The sequence below is a fragment of the Suncus etruscus genome, chromosome X (assembly GCF_024139225.1).
Source record: "Suncus etruscus isolate mSunEtr1 chromosome X, mSunEtr1.pri.cur, whole genome shotgun sequence".
Taxonomy (NCBI): domain Eukaryota; kingdom Metazoa; phylum Chordata; class Mammalia; order Eulipotyphla; family Soricidae; genus Suncus; species Suncus etruscus.
In genome coordinates, this window is record NC_064868.1 from 25797615 (window position 1) to 25812825 (window position 15211).

Below are 15211 nucleotides of genomic sequence, written 5' to 3' on the forward strand. Positions count from 1 at the left end.
TAGGTGCAGCTCATGACATGAAGCACATCACATAGAGTGATGAGTGCAGTTGGAGAGATGACTACACTGAAAACTATCATAACAATGTGAATGAATGAGGGAAGTAAAAAGCCTGTCTTGAGTACAGGTGTGGGGGGTGGGGAGGAGGGAGATCTGGGAAATTGGTGGTGGGAATGTTGCACTGGTGAAGGGGGTTGATTTTTACATGACTGTAATCATACAACTATAATCATATTTGTAATCATGGTGTTTAAATAAAGATAATTATAAAAAAAGAATAAACTACCTAGAGAAACATGAAAACAAGAATCATATAGAGGGGCCGGAGAGATAGCATGGAGGTAAGGCATTTGCCTTTCATGCAGAAGGACGGTGGTTGGAATCCCAGCATCCCATATGGTCCCCTGTGCCTGCCAGGGGTGATGTCTGAGCATAGATCCAGGAGTGGAGTAACCCCTGAGCACTGCTGGATGTGACCCAAAAACCAAAAAAAAAAATTATATAGGATGCCAGATTAAAACTTAAGTGGCTACATGCAAGGCAAACTCCCTACTCATTGTACTATGGCTTCAGACTGTCCAGGGTTTTTGTTTTGTTTTTTCTTTTTTCTTATTGAGCCGTATGTGGTGATTAGCTCAGGGGTTACTCTTGGCTCTGTGCTCAGAAATTGCTCTTGGCCTGGGGAACTATATGGGACTCTGTGGGATCGAACTGCGGTCTCTTCTCGGTCAGCACGTGCAAGACAAACACCCTACCACTTGCGCCACTGCTCCAGCCCCGCCAACAGGGATTTTTATAGTAATCTTTTACTTATTAATGAATACATTTGAGTAACATCTGTAATATTTTCTAGTATAAATTCAACAATTATTTTATTAGGATAAAATACTTGGTACTTTTAATGGTCTATTAGTATTTTACCATTTACATTTCTTAATTCCATTTATTCAATAACTTTTACATTTGTTGTTAAACATTTGTTGTTTAATTTTATTTTAAAAAAATGCTCACATAGTTGAAATGGTTGACTTTACATTTGTTTCCAGATAAGTGAGAGCAAGGTTATTTAAAAAAAAAACCACACACAATTTAGGATATATTTGACCCCACCATCATCTGGAATTAGCCACTTTTCAGCTACTATCTGCAAATTTATTTGAATTGGACTTTATAGAGCACCACTTCTTGGGGATGTGAGTCTTCTAGCAACCAGCAGTCTTGAACTTATGCAGAGGTTCAGTCAGAGGCTCTTTATTGTGCAATTTTGTGCAGGTGAACATGATGACTTGACAGATGTGGATCTTGGCCATCATGCCTTGGTGCTATACAATAGCCTCCTGTCATACTTAATTAGTGCCTAAGACTGAACCCAGCATGAGAGCAGAAAGGAATATACAATATAAAGGATTGTCTCCAAGGTGCTTAGAACAGCCAACTCAAGCTATAGGTGTTGGGGACTGTGACTTGTTTGAGGCCATTTTGCTGTTCTTTCTGCCATAATCCAGCCTTTCACCTAAAGGCTACATGCAGTCTTGCTGTAAGTTCTTGGGCCAAAGAGAAAGGAAAATGCAGCTGCAGGAGATAATTAATCTTGTAGCCCGGAGGAGAGCAACACGGCCCAGTATCATTCCCAGAAATGAGGCCTTACTCCCTTAACCATATCCCTGAGTTAACAAGGCAGTTATTATGTGTATATGTTACATTGTCTGTACAAAATTATTTCTGTAAGAACATTGCCCCCACCTTATATCTGTTAAAAGTTTAGAAATGCAGCTAGAAGGTCACAAGAAATTTCCATGGAAACAGCACGTTCATCATGACTTGCAGGTAATCCTGCCTCCTAGCCCACTGCCCATTTCCTTATTTGGAGAATGATTTACTTTCTTTGTTCCTTGTAACCTGATATGTATTCTTGCCTTGTATGGACCTTCGCACCAAAAGTGTGATTGACATTATCTTTGTACTGCCCCCTTCTCCTTCACTATATAAGAAGGAGCTGTAGTCAAATAAAGTTGCCCTTGAGCAGTGAGACATTGCCTTGGGTCTTTATTATTAACCTCTCTCAGATTTTTACAGGTGTGGTTGTTTTTCTACCCAGCAAAATAGGAGTGCGGTTGTCTGAGAAGTCTTCCCAGCTAATTCCTGCTGGCCGGGCCCCCCTGGGGGGCTTCAGGACCCCGCATATAGGTTGCTGCTACACTATCAAGAATGCTGCTTGTTGTTTGCAGCAAGGTCACACTGAGCAAAATGAATGGTCATCTTAATTGTTTGCACTAAAATAATTTCTAAAACACATTTTTTCTTCATTGTACTTTAATATAATTAGCAAAAAGTGTCATAAAGATTGTCTTGGTCAACTAAGTTAATAAAGTGGAGAATAAAATGTGTCCACAGTTATTTAAAGAAATTTTGTGCTAGTTAGGTCATCATTTTTTAAATGGACCACACTTACTAGTGCTGGTATGGATGATCATTTACATTGATGCTCGGCCTGGTGTCTGAGCCTTATGGTTGGGATTTAGGTCTCTGTGTGCAATATTTAAGGTAGAAGCTGTGCTCAGAGCCAGTGATGTTCTAGGGCCAACAGGGTCACATACAGTGGTGCTAGGAGGAAGTAATGCATGGGTCGGGAATTTAAGGGCTCATAGATAACTAGGCATATGCTCTACTACTTGAGCCATGTCCCAGCACTGGTACAACTTTTTACTTTGTAACTTTCAATATAAATGTCTTTTAAAATTAAAGTAAAATGTATGCATCCTCATTATTATAAGACAACCTATGTTGTGTAATGTTTTCCAGTATACCTGAAAATTATAAATGATAAACTGTTGCATTAAATAATTAAGGAAGGGGCTGGATGGCGATGGATGGAGGCCTTTGTGCTTAGGCCCCAGCCACGTGGCTTCATCCCCATCCAGCTGGCGAATTCCAGGCCCAGGTAATCGGCGTAATCAAGACTCACTCACATGCAGGCTTCAGGAAGCATTAACTTTATTTATGCCCTATTCACCACATGTGTGTGGCCTATTTCATAACCTTTTAAGCACTAGTTATTTTTGGCCCTGCATCTAAACTCCTTTCAGCCATCTTTCCTTTGGGCTCCATGCTGGTCAAAGACCAGAACACAGAAACCCAAAAGCCAGAGCGCCCAGCAGCGCAGAACGGGCAAAGAGCCAAAAGGGCCAAAAAGCCAAAAGGGGCCTGGAACCCGGCCGGCTGGATGGGGGATGAAGCCACGTGGCTGGGGCCTAAGCACAAAGGCCTCCATCCACCGCCATCCAGCCCCATCCTTAATTATTTCATGCTACAATAAACAATGCACATTTTCTTTTTTCTTTTTTCTTTTTGGTTTCTGGGCCACACCCGATGGTACTCAGGGGTTACTCCTGACTGTCTGCTCAGAAATAGCTCCTGGCAGACACGGTGGACCATATGGGACACTGGGATTCGAACCAACCACCTTTGGTCCTGGATCGGCTGCTTGCAAGGCAAACACCGCTGTGCTATCTCTCCGACAATGCACATTTTATTACTAGGATACATATAATTTTTGGGTAATATAAACCAAAAGTCAACTTTCATTGTTGACAAGCAATAAGTATATTAAAAATTTTAGATTGGGGCTGGAGCAAAAGTGGTAGGGGGTTTGCCTTGCACATGGCCGAACCAAGGCAGACCTTGGTTCTATCCCATATGGTCCCCCAAGCTAGGAACGATTTCTGAGAGCATAGCCAGGAATATTCCCTGAGCATCACAGGGTATAGCCCAAAAAGCAAAACAAAACACACAAAAAACGCTTTAGATTGATATTTCTGATATACACAGATGCAAGAATACTCAAGAAAGTATTGCTAAATTGAATTCAAATAAACATTAATAAAATTATGCAACTATCAAGAAGGATTCATTCAGGAATTCAAGGATGGTTGTTCAACATTTACAAATCAATTAATGTAAAATACCATAACCACAAAAGAAAAGATAACTAAAACGATAAGTGTTGCACCACTGATAGGAATTTCTATATTTCTATGAGTAGGATGGACAGAAGGCGCACTAGGATGTCATTTTCTTAGTGCGGATGGCTGTTTCAATATTTCCAAGGAATTTTCACCAGAAGGCCACTTGGGAAGCTCACCTCTGCATGGGTTGTTGGTAAATTCCTTAGAAATATTTTTGAGATTCATGTTATGTAGTGACACTATGTTTCCTTCACATATAATTGATCTATAATTGATTCTCCATTATGCTGTGTATACGTATTACAAGATAAATATAGCCTTGATTGAATTTCTCTTTATCTGGAGAATTTTAGCCCCCAAACAACTTAGAGACAATTTTCTTCTCTCTGTCAGCTCTGAATTTACATTAAAAAGGCTTGGCCAGGATGTAGCATTGGGCTGTAGTAACATTCTACGAGGTATAAAATATGCATTTCTTAGCCTGTCTCTTTCACCTAGGCTTTATACACAAAAGAAGTCTTCCTGCAGAAATAGGAAGCCTGACAGAGAAACGTAGCTCCTTGCTACCTCCCAAAGCTTTAAATCTAAAAATAGGTGGGCAGGATCTGCTTTGAGATGTTAAAACTAACATTCTTCCTTTTAACTCAGGACTCTTACTCAATGTAATCCTTTTCACCAGAGCTGTGTATCCACTTAGGCAGGTGAATCATTATGTATATCAAAAAGGGCTATTGCAAATGTTTCTCTGTACCAGAAATTATCTGATTTTTGTCAGTTTTCACATTTTTCTCATAGCTGTGACTGGCAATTACCCCTTATAAAACACCGAAGTTGAAGATTAAATTTAGAACACATATGGGGCCAAGCGGTGAAACAGTGGTAGGGCATTTGCCTTGCATGTGGCTGACCTAGAACAGACTGTGGTTTCATCCCCTGGCATCCCATATGGTCCCCCAAGCCAGGAATAATTTTTGCGCACATAGCCAGGAGTAACCCCTGAGCATCACTGGGTGTGGCCCCAAAACATAAATAAATACATAACAAATAAATAATAAATAAATAAATACATAAAATTTAGAACACACTTGTTCTTCCACATAAGAATTGTGTGGCCTTTAATTTACTCATATTTTTCCATATGCCATTCATGTTCCTGATTTCCCTAGAGCAGATACAAAGAAATCCTCTGACTCTACTGGACAAGAGCTAGCTTGCAGCAGATAACTGATAGTATTCAACATACATTTTTGGGGGTCAGAAGGTTTGAGGCACACTTAGAAGTACTGAGCTTTGTACTTAGGTACTGCTCTAGATAATTATCCAGGAGTATATATGGTGCCAGGAATCAAAACTAAGTTGACATCATGCAAGCAAGCACTTTATCAGCTATACAATCAATGAACTATTGATATCAAGTTTTCATTTTTTAAGAAAACAATATCTCAAAATGGAAAGAGTATTAACATACCTCTATGTAAAGTCTATGTATTACACACAACAGCACCATATTTAATGGTAGAAAACAAAAAGATTTTTATAATATTAAGAATAAGACAATGATGCCCATTTTCAGCACGATTGTTCAATACAATTATGTGTATTTTTAAGTCCAGAATAATTAGGTATGATATAAAAGCTACAAAAGAATCCAAATGGTATTCCATACTTTCTTTACTCACTCATCTATTGTTGGGTATCTATCTTGTTTCCAGATTCTGGATATTGTATATAGCGCTGCAAATATAGGTGTGCAGAAGGCATTTTCTATCAGGAAAAATGAAGTCATAATATTTTACTATACATGGATGGACATGGAAACTATTATGCTGAGTAAAATAAGTCAGAGGGAGAGAGATAGACACAGAGTAGTCTCACTCATCTATGGGATTTAAAAAGTCATTATTGTAACAATACCCAGAGACAATAGAGATGAGATCTGAAAGGACCAGTCCATCATATGAAGTTTACCACAAATAATTGTGAGTTCAGTTAGAGAAATAACTACATTCACAACTATCATGTCAATGGTAGTGAGGGAGAAAAGTAGTATTTTGTCTCAAATACAGAGAAGGGTTGAGGGAGGAGGGAGATTGGGGGCATTGGTGGTGGGAACATTGCACTGGTGAATGGGGGTGTTCTTTTTTTTATAACTAAAACCCAACTACAAACATGTTTGTAATCATGGTGCTTAAAGATATTATAAAAAATTAAAAAAAATCCAAATGGCAGGCTGAATACTACAGTATATAAGCTACTTTGCTGGTTTGAAACTGTATGGTTCCATATGGTCCCCAGAGCCCATCTGGAGAGATACTGGGCACTGGTGGGTGTGACCCAAAAGACAATTCAAATAAGTAATTAAATAAAATGGTTACTATATGCAAATCTCATAATTTACATCAGAAAACCTCAAGACTGCACGACAAAGCTACTAGGAAAAATATAGTAAAATGGCTTGATACAAAATCAATATTAAAAATAACCTTAACATTGCTACATCTAAAATTGAATTGAAGAAAAAAGAATTAAGAAAGTATTTTCTTATAACTGCATAAATATGAGAGTAGAGACTGTAGTACAGTGTTGTGGACACTTTGCTCATGGGATACATGAAAAATATACACCAATAATAATAACCTTAACACTATTGTAGCTATCTAAGACATTTTTAAATTAAGAAAATAAGCACTCAATAAAATTATGATAAAATAAATGATATATAAAATGTTTTTATAGTAAAAAAACTTAAAGGGAGTTGAAAAATCTATACATCACAAAATGCAAGACTTTGCAATGTTAAAATAAAAAGACTCAAAGAAATGGAAAGATATATTGTGTTCATAGAAAAAACACTGTTAAAATAGCCATTTATCTAAAGTTATTTAAAATTCAGTATAATCTATATCAGAGTATCAATTTATGTTTTTAATAAATGGAATAAACAGTTGTAAAATCACATGTTAACAACAGCAGTTTACATTTCTATAAAATTGACAAATGGAAGCACTATGTACTCCAACTTCCAACAATGCTACAAAGAATTATTGATTAATACACTGCAGTTTTTGTATAAAAAACAGACCAAAGAAATACAACTGTGAAACCAAAAATAAACCTGGACAGTTAATCTATTACAAAGAAGCCAAGATGATAAAATGAACCAATATGCAGTGCTAAAAAACCAGAGAACCATGGAAGGGAGGAAGGAAGGAAGGAAGGAAGGAAGGAAGGAAGGAAGGAAGGAAGGAAGGAAGGAAGGAAGGAAGGAAGGAAGGAAGGAAGAAGGAAAAAAGGAAGGAAGGAAGCAAGGGAGGGAGGGAGAGAGGGAGAGAGGGAGGGAGGAAGGAAGGAAGGAAGGAAGTGAGGAAGGGAGGGAGGGAGGGAGGAAGCAAGGGAGGAAGGAAGTGAGGAAGGGAGGGAGGGAGGAAGCAAGGGAGGAAGGAAGGATAGAAGGATGGATGGAAGGAGGGAGGAAGGAAGAAAGAAGTGAGATAGTTATTGTATACAAAAATTAATTCAAAATGGATTAAAAGTTTGGATATATGCTCTCAAATCATAAAGTACATAAAAGAATACATACATGATCCACTACCTTAGATGAATCTTTGGGGGCATTTGATTACACTAGAAAAAATCAAAATAAAAATTATACTAATGGGATAACATAAGCCTTATAAGTATTTTTAAATAAAATTACCCCACACATACACATGGCAATCAACTTATTAACTAGGAAAAGATATATTCACTTATTTACATTAATGTTTCACCAGTATTAAATTAAAAATCAGTACGGAATTTCTACAGCTCAATAACAAAACAAATGAGGACAATTTTAAACAAAAACTATTTTAATAAATGGGTTAACTAACTTAATAGACCAAAGAAGGCATACACTCAGTCAGCTAATAGACACATTAGAAAGTGTTCAATGTTACTTTTTATCAGGGAGATAAATATCAAAATCACAATGAGAAACATATCATCTCCTACCTCTGAATGAAGAACATCAAAATGTCTGGAAACATATGAAGGTAAAAAAAGTTTTAGACATATTTGGTGAACAAGAGTGTTGAGGTAATATAAATCTCATACATATTTGGTTAAAATATAAATTGCTGTAGCCTTTATGAAAAAAGGTTTTAAAACGCAAGGACTGGAGTGATAATACAGAGGGTAAGGCCTTGTACACAGCAAACGTAGTTTCAATCCTCAGTAAAATATATGGTCCCCAGAGCCGCGAGGAGTAATTCTTCAGTACAGAGCCAGGAGCAACTCTTGATCTCCCCTGGGAGAGGCCCCAAAACAAAATAAAACAAATTAACAAAAAGCGTTAAAATATGAATGCAGTTTCATATAACCAGAGAATATAAAGGCACTTGTTTAAAAATAAATAATCACCCTATACTCATAGCACCATTAGTCACAACAGCCAAGATATGGAAACATCTGAATGTTAATTGAGGGAAGACTGGATAACAAAGCTGTGAAATATATCCAAAATTCTGAGGCTGATTTATACATTATAAATATGAATATAAGTATAAATTTAAATGTAAATTATAAATGTATACATTATACACACATATATTTAACCAATCCATTGAAAATTTCATTTTATTCTGGAAAAAGATAAATGTGCATAGATATTTATATCTATTTTCCACTTCTAGTCTTCTTCCAAGCCTTGTCTTTTCTTGACATATAAGGTAGTTTCCAGTCACATTTAACATGTTGTGATTCCTACATTTGTCAAGCTAGTTTGGTGCATATTTATCCTTGTACAGGCCATTACTTCTTTTCTGACCACCTTTGCATTTCTCTTTGACAGTTCAATTCAAAAAAACACATCTTCTGAAAAAGTGTCCTGTTCCTGACCCTCACTCTCAAGTTATATGTCCTTTTTTGTGCACTTGTTAACTCCTATATTCTCATTAAAGTAGCTCTTGCCCAGACACTGGATGCATATTTCCTTCACTATCTCTTCTCTAGACAAGCAAATACTCTGCAAATGACTGGCATCTCACTTGAAAACCTAAGGACCAACTGATTATGCATTGCCAATAAATATATAGATCATTTGCACATGCATTTTTTTTACATTTTGCATTAACTGTTGGGTTTTATTATTTTTTTTGTTTTTTGTTTTCGGGTCACACCCAGCATCGCTCAGGGGCTACTCCTGACTTATGCTCAGAAATCGGCCCGGCAGGCACAGGGGACCATATGGGATGCAAGGATTTGAACCACCATCCTTCTGCGTGAAAGGCAAATGTTTTACCTCCATGCTATCACTCTGGCCCCTGATTTTATTAATTTTTTTTATATTTTATTTAAACACCTTGATTACATACATGATTGTGTTTGGGTTTCAGTGATGTAAAGAACACCATCATCACCAGTGCAACATTCCCATCACCAATATCCCAAATCTCCCTCCTCCCCACCCAACCCCTGCCTTTACTCTAGACAGGCTTTCTATTTCCCTCATACATTCTCATTATTAGAATAGTTCAAAATGTAGTTTATCTCTAAACTCATCCCTGTTTGTGGTGAGCTTCATGAGGTAAGGTGTAACTTCCAGCCCTTCTCTTTTTTTTTTGTCTGAAAATTATTATTGCAAGAATGTTGCTCACATACATGTTTTTGCAAATATATTTATTTATAAATAAATTAATTTAAAATACTTCACTAACATTTATGCACAATATGCATATTAAATAGCCAAATTTACTTGCCTAGTTTTTCCAAGGCCTATTTTAAATAATAAAAGAGTATAGGGTGGTTTTAACATATTATTTCTTTAGCTCTGAAACTAAAGTGCTCCTAAAGCTCAATTTTATCCACCATTTTCTATATTATTATTTCCTTGAAAGAAGATGCGTTAGAAAAATGATCTATGGGGCCCAAAGATATAGCACAGTGGCGTTTGCCTTTTAAGCAGCCGATCCAGAACCAAAGGTGGTTGGTTTGAATCCCGGTGTCCCATATGGTCCCCCATGCCTGCCAGGAGCTATTTCTGAGCAGACACCCAGAAGTAATGCCTGAGCAATGCCGGGTGTTGCCTAGTTTTTCCAAGGCCTATTTTAAATAAACAATGAGTATAGAGTGGTTTTAACACATTATTTCTTTAGCTCTGAAACTAAAGTGCTCCTAAAGCTCAATTTTATCCACCATTTTCTAGATTATTATTTCCTTGAAAGAAGATGCGTTAGAAAAATGATCTATAGGGCCTGAAGATATAGCACAGCGGCGTTTGCCTTGCAAGCAGCCGATCCAGAACCAAAGGTGGTTGGTTCGAATCCCGGTGTCCCATATGGTCCCCGTGCCTGTCAGGAGCTATTTCTGAGCAGACACCCAGAAGTAACCCCTGAGCAATGCCGGGTGTGGCCCAAAAACCAAAAAAAAAAAAAAAAAAGATCTGTTACCCAGCCTTTCTGTTCAATATATATCAAATACACATGCTCATTAAATGATGTCCATGGGTTAAAATTCAATGAGTTGATTTTAAGCAGTAGCACTAGAAGTTTCAAACTCAGAACTGTGATTGCAACAACATATAGGAATCTAAAGGCCACAAAACACAATATACTGTTTAAACTATAAGAGAAACTCAATTTCAGACAGGTCAAGTGACTTACAAGTAACACAATTCAGGTACTGAGAACAACAACAACAACAAGATTTTGTTCCCATTTCCAAGACTCTTATTCCAGTAGGTTGTTCACATTAATACTTCCTCATAATATTGGAGGGATGTGGGAAAACATTTTATTCCTTCCTCTCAGACCTTGAACCTACATACAGTAGCTTAAAAGTTCAAAAATAGACCAAATTCACTAGGAAAAATCCCTTGATTTAACCAGATATTCTCTTTCAACTAGTTATCCTGGTTCACTGTTGCAAGTAACAGCTTCAGAGCTTAACTGAGAATATAATAATTCCTAGACAATTAATTGTTCTCTGATAGAATTTTCTATAATTACACAAGTGATCAACATCTTTACTATCTAATTATATATCTAATAAATATATATTATACTTAAAGTATGACTGGATTGGTTAAGAAACTAAGTTTTAATATAATTTTAATTAATTCTAAGAGTTATACATTGCTAAAGACAGCTGTATGGGATAGAGCAGTTCTAGACCCAAAAAACAAAATGCCAAATGTAAATGTAGAAAAAGTATTTTTGTGGAAACAGTATTTTTAAATCTTGTGTCCACAAGAGAACCACCATATGTTTGAGGCAATCTGAACAGTTTGGATGTAGGCAATGATGAAAGAGAGAACAAATACACCAGAGAAATGAGTAGTGAGTATGTGATGTGCAAACTAGAATAACCAGATGGAATTTTCTTTTTCCTTTCAGAAAATATTTTTAAATAGTACTTCTCAAATTTTAATGTACATATGAATCATTTTGGAAAACAGCTCGAAAATACAGATTCAGCATCATTTAATCTGAAGTAAAGTCTGATGTTTTGATTAGAACTTCCAGGAAACAATGATGCTATTGGTACGATGTTCAAGTTCAAGTAGTAAGAATGTTTGACAAAAGTGGGAAGAATTTTTGGTGAGCAAAAGGTAAAAAGCATTGCAAAATGATCAGAATTTCTAACAAAGTAGATTTAAAAGAGTATCCCATACTAAATCAAATTTGAATTCTCTTTCCAAATCAAGAAATAACTCTCAACTCACAACATTACATAATTAAATTGCATTTTTAATTTTTATTTAAAGAAATGTATCAGATAGTTGATATTACTGATCATAATAACACATTTCTTTCAAGATGGGGGAAGGCAAAGTTATTAAATATAGAAAAAAAATAAAATGAAATAAAAAACGAAGAAAAATTCAGTAGCAAGTATATTTGTGAAAATGATTGTATCTTCAATAAAGTCATTAATACAATAGCAGAAGGTTTAGCAAGCTATTTTTAAGATAATAGATAAAAATACAATATAAAAGGTGTGTGGGGCAGTTGATGTTGTTTTCACAGGCACAGCAAAATATGGGGGAAATAGAAAGGAAAAAACCTATGTCCTAGCCCAGTGGGGCCTAACCATGAGAACCTGTGAGTTCTGTCTGTGTGTGTTTGTCTCCTGTTTTGTCTCCCAAAACTCTTGGGTGTGGGCCAAAAAAGGACCAGAAAATTTGTTTTCTCAGAGGCTCATTCAAGGGGCTGGAACACCAAGGGACTGCTTCCTGAAGTGAAAACTGGCTATAAGCATCACTTAACAGAAGGCAAGTCCCCTGTTTGTAATGTCAGGCTGGGAAAATCTATGCCAGCCCAGTGCGGACCAACTGTGAGAAGCTGTGAGTGCTACCTGTGTGTGTTTGTCTCCTGTCCAGTCTCCTAAACCTCTTGGGAGTGGGCCAAAAAGGGCCCAGAAAATTCATTCTCCCAGAGGCTCCAGAAGAGCATGGCCGCTCCCATTCGCTACATGGCCATACGCTCTTTCTAAGGAAAGAACACCACTGCAACAAGAAGAAAAAATCACACTAAGAACTGAGCTGGATCACTGAAGCCCAGAATCCCACCCCAGACTGCCTTCTCTGCTGCATGCTCACCCCTAAGATTTGGTCCTGTGTGAGGCTTCACCACAGAGGCCTCCACTTCCTTGGAGGCAAGTGGACCCATCCAGAAAGGGCGGAGCCAGAGGAGAGTAATTGCGCACATCATTTCGCCAATGAATACCACCACAACATGTAGAAAAACCCACAATACACGTGTGACAATGGGAAAACAACGCAGGCCAGCAACAGATATAGAGAGTGAAGATGACAATTGTGATGACCAGAAAACGGTCAACTAACTCAATCTCTCATATAAGGACTTTAGACTAGCAATATGGAAGATGCTCAATGAACTCAAAGAAACCATAGATCGAGTTGAACAGAACACTAATAAGAACCAAGAAGATATGAAGACAGAAATCACAAAACTCCAAAATGAAACAACATGTCAGAAAACAAGCCTGAAAAACTCAGTAAATAAATTGAATGGCAAAATGGATATGCTCCCAACAGGCTAACAGAAGCTGAGAATAAACTTGGTGCTGTGGAAGATGAGATAAATAACAACTCCATACAGCAGGAGAGAATGGAAAAAACCTTAAAGCAAATGAACAGACAATGGAAAAAGTAGGCAAAGAATGGGAACAACTGAAAATAGAAGTCTGTGATAAGCTCAACAGAAATAACTTAGGAATCATTGGAGTCCCAGAGACCAAGGAAGAAAATTTCCAGAAAGAATTAATGGTTAAGCACATCATTAAAGAGAAAATTCCAGGGCTAAAGAATATATGCTATCAAATCCTGCATGCCCAAAGAGTACCAACCAAAAGAGACCCCAGAAAAAATACCCCAAGACACATCCTAATTACAACTACGAATCCCACAGATAGAGACAAAATTCTGAAAGCAGCAAGATCAAAAAGGGAAATTACATTCTAAGGAACATCCTTGAGATTTACTGCAGACCTGTCAACAGAAACACTCAAGACCAGAAGACCGTGGTGGGACATAGTGACAAAACTCAAAGAAATATATGCTTTGCCTAGACTACTGTACCAGGAAAACTAACTTTCAGGTTCGACAGAAAAATACATGGATTCAGAGACAAATAACAGCTCATAAACTTTACAGACTCAAAACCAGTCTTAAGAGAAAAACTGAAAGACCTAATTTAAGACAAAACTGACCAAAAGACACACCAAATTTCGATATAAAGATGGCAATAAATTCCAGGACAATTCTTTCTCTCAATGTCAATCGACTAAAAGCACCAGTTAAGAGACAGAGTGGCTAAGTGGATCAAAAAACTCAATCCAACCTTCTGCTGCCTACAAGAAATGCACCTGAATATTCAGAACAAACATCGACTCAAAATAAAAGGCTGGGGTAAACTTATCCAGGCAAACAACACCGATAAAAAGCTGGAGTAGCCATACTAATATCAGATGATGCAAACTTTATACTCAGGAAAGTTTTAAGAGACAAAGATGGACATTTTGTATTAACCAAGGGACGTGTACAGCAGAAAGAAATCACTTGACTAAACATATATGCACCATATCAGGGGCCAGCAAAATATTTAATACAATTCTTGACAAATCTGAAAAATAATGTCAATAACAACACAATAATTGTGGGGGAACTCAACACAGCTTTGTCAACACTGGATAGGTCAACCAGACTAAAACCCAACAAGAATATATAGACCTGAGAAGAGAAATGGAAGAACGAGGCCTAGTAGATAAATATATGACACTACATCCCTAGAAACTTGGATACACATTTTTCTCCAATATACATGGGACATTCTCCAGGATAGATGACATGCTGGCACATAAAACATACCTCCATAATATCAAGAAGATAGAAATTTTGCAGGTTACCTTCGCTGACCACAAAGATCTGAAATTATATGTGAATTCCAAAGGGACACAGCAGAAAAAATTTTAACACCTGGAAGTTGAACAGCCTCATACTGAATAACCAGTGGGTGCAAGATGAAATCAAAGAGGAAATCAAAACTTTCCTGGAAACAAAAGATAATAAAGACACAAACTACCAGAACTTATGGGACACAGCAAAAGCAGTACTGAGAGGAAAATTTATAGATTTGCAAGCACACATAAGGAAGGAAGAAGGGGCCTACCTCAATAGCTTAATGATGCAGCTCATAGAATTAGAAAGTGCTCAACAAAAGGAACCAAAAATAGGGAGATAGAAGGAAATAACAATGCTGAGAGCAGAAATCAACGAAGTGGAAACCCAAAACACAATCCGAAAGATTAACGAAAGGAGAAGTTGGTTCTTTGAAAAAATAAACAAGATCGATAGACCACTGGGAAAACAAAGAAAGAGAGAAAGAAACTTGATAACTTGTATTAGTAATGAAAAAGGAGAGATCACTACTGATATGACAGAGATTCAAAGGGTAATCAGAAACTACTTTGAGAAACTCTATGCCACTAAAAATGAGGACCTGAAAGAAATGGATAAATTCTTGGATTATTATAGTCTTCCATGAATAGGATGTAGCATAGCTAAACAACACCATTACTATTGATGAAATTAAAATGGTAGTGAAATATCTGCCCAAAAACAAAAGCCCAGGCCCAGATGGATTCTCTAATGAATTCTTTCAAACTTTCCAAGAGGAACTACTACCAATCCTGACAAGATTCTTTCATGAAATTGAAAAAAACAGGAACACTTCCAAATAGCTTTT